Below are 6,739 nucleotides of genomic sequence, written 5' to 3'. Positions count from 1 at the left end.
AGGGTGCGGCAGACCTCTCCTGACCCGCCCGCTGCTCCCCTCAGCAGTGCAATTTGTCCATCTGCCTGTTCTGCTCCCCACTCTGTCTCTGGTGAATCCTCTCACCTCCAGCACCTCTGGCCTGTACCCCAGTTCTATATGCATAAACAAATCTTTAAAAAAAAAAAAAAGAAAAAGAAAAGAAATAGGGACCACTGAGGACATGCAAAGAAAGGACAGAATGGCAAAAACAAGTAAAAGCGCCCCAGCCCTCGGTCCCCAGCGTGCATCTTGGCTCTCTGTGCACGGGCAGCTCTAGGGACCTCGATGGCCGAGCACGCCTGACTTACAAGGTGTCGCTTGTGGCGACGTCTCGATCTTCACCTGTCTCTGTGGCGTCTGCTGATCTGATCCGGGGGGAAACGGTGGTCGCCAGCCTGCCTGCAGTGGGCTGAGAGCTGCGGAGCCTCCGGGTCTTGACCTGGCCGCTCCGCGCTGAGCCAGCAGCGAGGTCAGAATGGACAATGTTGAAGGCAGAGGCCTGGGAAAGAACGTAAACAGGCGCCTTTTAGCATTCGTGTTTCTAAGAACTTGCCACTGCAGCATTCAAGACTTCAGCCCATGAAAGGAGGGTTGTTCAGCTCATCACTCGTGGCCCCCAGACAAGGAGACAACCCCTGCTGCGGAGGCTAGGAAATGGGGTGGGAGGTCAGGGAGAGCGGAGCTGGGGCCTTGTCAAATCAGAACAGGGAGGCCACTCAGCAGGGAGCCTCCAGTGCAGCTCAGGCGCCCCCCCGCCCCCACCCCGGCAGCCCAGCCGCGGCACAGCAGTGGGAACAAGTGACAAGTGGCCGAGGTCACAGGCGGTGGCTGCGGTTCTGACCAGGACAGTCAGGACGCGGCAGTGAGGCCCCTGCAGCAGGCGCGCCTGCACCGGCGACACCCTCTGCCTCTGCTCTGCACGGGGCCGCTGAGGCTGCTCACCCCGGCCAAGGAGCAGGGAGAACAGGCACGAGGCAGAGGAATCTGCACGCACCACACCTGCCACAGGGCGCCACGCAGCGGGCAGGAGCGCGCCCTCACGGCTGGGGGAGGGTGCGGCGGACAAACCCCCAGCGGGGGGTAAAGGCGCTGCCGGGCGCAAAGCCATGAGGTAAGGAACAGGGTGCATTCTCACAGACTGCCTTGTGGTTTTTTTAAGGTTTATTTATTTATGTATGCACACAGAACAGGTGTACAGGCCAGAGGTGCAGGAGGGTGAAAGGATTCGCCAGAGACCCAGTGGGGAGCAGAGCAGTCAGGCTGACGAAATCCACTGAGGGGCTGAGGGGAGACAGGAGAGGTCTGCTGCACCTTGTGGGTCCCTGCCTGGGTGGGGATCGAACGCGTGCTGCAGGGCTGTGGACAGCCTCACAGTGCTGCACTTGAACTCGCGGAGCCACCAGGAGGCTTCACAGCGACTTCTTAGCAGATGTTAAAAGGCGCCGAGACAGCTTAAGTCACGGCTCAAATACGCCTGTGCCCGCTCTGGCTGGCTGGACTCTAGCCAAGGACAGGTAACCACAGACACAGCATCCCCCATGGAGCTTACGGTCCAGGGGACAGAACAAAAACGACAAGTCAGGGGTGAAGGGGGCTGCGTAAGAACAGAGCCAGAGGCCTACAGCCCTGACTCCCAGGCCACAGAGACCACTTTGGGGTGCAGAGAAATGCAGAATGTGGGAATCCCTGGGAAAACAGGCCTGGATTCTTCCAAAAGTCAAAGTTGCTAAAAAGCCAAGTAGGGAGACCAACGTAGATTAAAAGAATCACATTCAATAGAGACATGAGCCTTGACTGAAGGAGCCTGGACCGGGGGAAATTTATAAAATATATTTGGGGGTTGAGGAAGGAGATTTGAGGGGAATTCTTTTTTTTTTTTGAGAATTATTTGCACATACAGAACTGGGGTGCAGGCCAGAGGCTCAGGGGCGGCGAGAGGCTTCACCAGAGACAGAGTGGGGAGCAGAACAGGCAGATGGACAAAGTCCACTGCTGAGGGGAGCAGGCGGGAGACTGGAGGGGTCTGCTGTGCCCTGGGGTCCCTCCCTGGCTGGGGATTATTCATCATTGTGCAGTGGCTGCGCACAGCTTCACAGTGCTGCACTTTAACCCACTGTGCCACCAGGGTGGCCCTCAAAACATTTTAAAATCCACTAGGCCTTAAATCCACAGCAGGAGTCTTTATGCGTAGAAGTTACGCGAAGTACAGAGACAAAGCGCACACAGCCAGCCGCTACTGGTGGCTGAATCTAAGTAGCGACTATTTAGCTGCACGTTGTTCTAATCTTTTTGTTATACTGCACAGAAGAGAATGTGTGACGTAAAAAGGTGGGTGGGAAGGAGGTTTAGAGACCAAGGCAGACAACCTTTTGGACAATTTCTACTAGCCAAGAATGTACTTGCGTCCTGTGGCTGCCATGACAAATGACCACAGCTGGGCCTGAAACGACGGTTCTGGGCAGCAGGAGAGCCGTGTCATGGCAGCACTGGGTCTCCCCCCACACCCCTCTCCCCGCCATTGTCCGCCCCTGCCCCCCTGGCCAGGAGCTCTGCTGGTGGCGCCCGAACTCCCTTGGGGCTCCCAGGACGCGTGGGGTGGGGCCTGCAGCTACCAGGGGATCCAGGATAAGAGCCCGCTCAAGATCCCGAGCTGAACGGCAGCTTGTGCTGCTCCGGTGTCTGCTCTCTGCACAGGAGCTAAGTCACGGGTCCGGGGCTTAAGGCATGCAGAGCGGACTCGCTCCCGCAGCACATACACGGAGGCGCGACTGAGGCTGCTTTTGCGCCTGCCATGGGGAGCGAGACACCGTGTGCGGCTGGGGGCCTTCTTCTTTCAGCACCTTTCTAGAAGTGACTTGGTGCAGTGTGAGGTCATTGTAGGAGCAGAACAGGGCTACAATTTATTTGCTCATTGTGTTACTGCTTCACACAGGAAAATTCACAAAGCAGCAAAGTGTCCTCCAGAGAGAAACCCAGGCTATTCTCCGAGAATACAGAAGAGGGTACAGGCTGAGCACTTTGTGGTAGAAAACCGGTAATTTGTACTAGAAGAAAAGCAGGTCACATGTCCATGGGATGAAAAACCAAAGAACAACACTGGACTCAACAGCAACGCTTGGCAGTGAGCAGGTGTGGGCCACACTTTAAGGTTCTGGGAGGGATAACCGCCCAAGCTACAAACCCAGGGAAACTACCAGTCAAATATGAGAGGAAAACCTGTTTGCAAACAGATGCGGTGTCTCAGAGGTGGCCTCCATGATCACTTTCTAGAAGTCATTAGATGGTGCGTTTGGCCTAAAGGAAGCTGTAAAATAAGAAAGAGGAGACTGTCGAAGATGCCACCCAGGCCAGGCCTCTGGCGGGAGGACACAGCCACTCTTCTCAGCCCCGGAGGGCGGAAAACTCAAGAAAGAAAACCCCAGGAGGAATGGGATTGATGTGTTAGGTCTGGCCTGCCAACTTAAGTAAGCCAAGCGGTTCTCTGAGCCTTTGGATCTTGGGGGGGGGGGGAGGGGGGAATTAGCAAATGGTATGGAGAAAATGTCACTTAAAAATCCAGGCTACCAGGCCCTCCCTGATGGCACAGTGGGTTAAAGTGCAGTGCTGTGAGGCTGTCCATAGCCACTACAGCGTGAGCTCGATTGCCAGCTGGGGGCTGCCCCCCTCAGCAGTGTATTTCAGCATATCCGCCTGTTCTGCTCCCTACTGTGTCTCTGGTGAATCTTCTCAGCCCCCACATCTCTGGCCTGTACCCCAGTTCTTATATGTATAAATAAATAAATATTTAAAAAAAGATCCAAGCTACTGTAAGTGTGTGCTCCAATACTTGTGTCAGTCTATGATATGATGAAGTTCCTACCCTTGGGCATTTGCATACACCGAAAAGAGACAGCAACGCAGGGCTGTGTTCCCTTTGCCCTGCTCATTGCCACCTCTTCCGTCCTGGCCAACAGGATCTAAAACTAAGTCTTGACATTGATGTCTTAGTAGGAAGCACTCAGGCGGTCCTTCTCTCTCCCCTGGCATGAAGGTGGACAGTGAGGGGGATTTGGAAGACACAGGAGATATCTCCAGGGGAGACAAGACACAAAGAAGTGATGAAAAGTCACAAATCATCGTAACTTCAAGTCAGTTGTGAGCACTGCGGATTTGCCGTGGATGTGAAGGGAGTGGGGGAAATGGTGGTGACGGTGGTTACTCAAATCATGGAGGCCAGCAGTTACTCTGGATACAATTTGGGGGTTAGTTAGAGGCAAGACCAATAGACTGGACCCTGGCCCAGATACACAGGGCCCTCAGAGTAGCCTGTCCCGTGAAGGCATGCAAAACTGGTTGCATGGGATTGGAGGACATGGGAATATTGCAGAAAAGTAAAAACCCAGCAAACGGCAATCCTACTACAGGCTTTGGCTTCTTACTTTTTTCCTCCCGTCTCTCTTGCTTCTATCGCCTTGGAGTGCCCCGCGCTTCAGGGCTCTTCAGCCTGCGTGTTCTCTCACAGCTCGCACTGTCTGTCCTTTTTCTTGCTGTGGTCTCCCCTTTCCCCACTGCGTTCTCCTACATCTCGTGTCCTTGGTGCCGTGTCAAACTGGGTCCTTCTAGCCCACTCTAAATGCATTTCTCGCACATCCCCCCACAGGGGCCACAGTCACAGCTCTTCTCCAAGTAACCAATATCCAATTTTCCTCTGCTTAGCAACACATTATCAATCTTGCTTTTGTCCTCCAGGGGTTCCCATTTCACTCTTGTCATGCTCTTCACTTGGGTCCACTTTTATCCCCCGGGGTTCTCCATCCTCAGCCCCACTTCTTTGATGCAGACACTCTTCCTCTCTGCCCCTTCAGGATCAATAATGTTCTGTTTGGCTCTAATTTCTCCTCTTGGACCTGTGATACTTCCCCTATCTGCTTCTCTTTCCTTCTTTAACTTTAGTCCTTTATCTGCTTCAATCACCAGGCTCTTCATTTATAACCTCTCTCTCCTCCATAGAGACAGAGTCATCCATCACGTCCTTCCCGCCAGGCAAGATGCCCTCAACTTCCGCCCCCTCATTTCCCACCCCTTCTTCCATAACTTCCGCCCCTTCCTCAGCTCCCACCTCTTCCTTAACTTCCGACCCCTCCTTAACTTTCACTGTATCTGCCATGCCTTCAAGTTCATCCTTCTCCTCGATCCTTTCAGACAGAATTTCCATCTCAGTATCATTAGTATCTACGAAATTCTCATCACCAGTAAACTTCACCACTCTTTCTACTTGCTCTTCATCTATGCTCCCTATTCTTGAGTGCCTTCTCTCTTCACTGGTGCCTCTCTTCTCCTCCCTGGATCCTCGCTTCTCTCCCCTAAGCCCCAGCTTCTCTACCTTGGATCCTCGCCTGTCTCCCTTAAAGAGCATCTTTTCTGCCAAGGATCCGCGTCTCTCTCTCCTAAACCCCTTAGACGCCTGCCTCTCTCCCCCCGACAGCCGCCTCTCTCCCCCTGACAGCCGCCTCTCTCCCCCGGACAGCCGCCTCTCTCCTACGGACAGCTGCCTCTGTCTAGTTGACTCCAGCCTCTCCCCTGCTGTGGCATCCTGTGACCCCCCTCTCTCTACACCCAACTCTGGTCTCTCTACACCATCTGTCAATATCTCTCTGCTGGCCGGAGGTTTCTCCCCACTGGACACCAGCTTCTCTCCACTCAACCTCAGCTTGTCTTCACTCTTACTCAGCTTCTCTCCGCTCAACCTCAGTTTGTCTTCACTCTTACTCAGCTTCTCTCCGCTCAACCTCAGCTTGTCTTCACTCGAACTCAGCTTCTCTCCGCTCAACCTCAGCTGGTCTTCACTCAACTTCAGCTTCTCTCTGCTCAACCTCAGCTTGTCTTCACTCGAACTCAGCTTGTCTTCACTCTTACTCAGCTTCTCTCCGCTCAACCTCAGTTTGTCTTCACTCTTACTCAGCTTCTCTCCGCTCAACCTCAGCTTGTCTTCACTCGAACTCAGCTTCTCTCCGCTCAACCTCAGCTGGTCTTCACTCAACTTCAGCTTCTCTCTGCTCAACCTCAGCTTGTCTTCACTCGAACTCAGCTTGTCTTCACTAGAACTCAGCTTGTCTCCGCTCAACCTCAGCTTGTCTCCGCTCAACCTCAGCCTGTCTTCAACCAAATTCAGTTTCTCTCCACTCAACCTCAAACTCTCTCCACTCGGATTGTCCCCATTGAAACTCAGCTTCCTCCCATTTGACCTCAGCATCTCTTCTGTTTGCTTTATGGTAAATACTCGGGATCTCAAGTGCTCGCCACTTAATTGCACTATCTCCTCACTAAACCTCAACTTCTCCTTGGTCTTAGAGCCCCTCCTAGGCCCTGCTAAAGTCCCTGAACCCTCGGATTCGGCCCCAGTTCTGTGTCTGACTTCTGGCCTTTCCCACTTCTCCTTTGACCCGTCCCTCCCCAAGCCCGCGGTAGCCTGCAGGGCACTGGACAGGCTGCGCACGGGCTTCACTTCCTGCCTCTCCTGGTTCAGGCCCGGCTTCTCTCTCAAGGCTGTCCTGGCCACGTCCTCCAGTCTCCAGTAGTCGGCCTCCAGCTTCGGGTCCCCCAGCCTCCGCTTCTGCGTGTTTCTACCCAGGAGCTCTATTCTCTTCCCGATCACGACGAGCCCATTCCAGGGCACCCACAATTTCTCATACAGCTCAGGCGCCCCTCTGCTTCCCGGCTCCGACAGCCTGTGGCTCCG

The sequence above is a fragment of the Condylura cristata genome, unplaced genomic scaffold, assembly GCF_000260355.1.
Source record: "Condylura cristata isolate star-nosed mole 26May11 unplaced genomic scaffold, ConCri1.0 scaffold00015, whole genome shotgun sequence".
NCBI lineage: Eukaryota > Metazoa > Chordata > Mammalia > Eulipotyphla > Talpidae > Condylura > Condylura cristata.
This window is presented reverse-complemented; position numbering follows the sequence as displayed.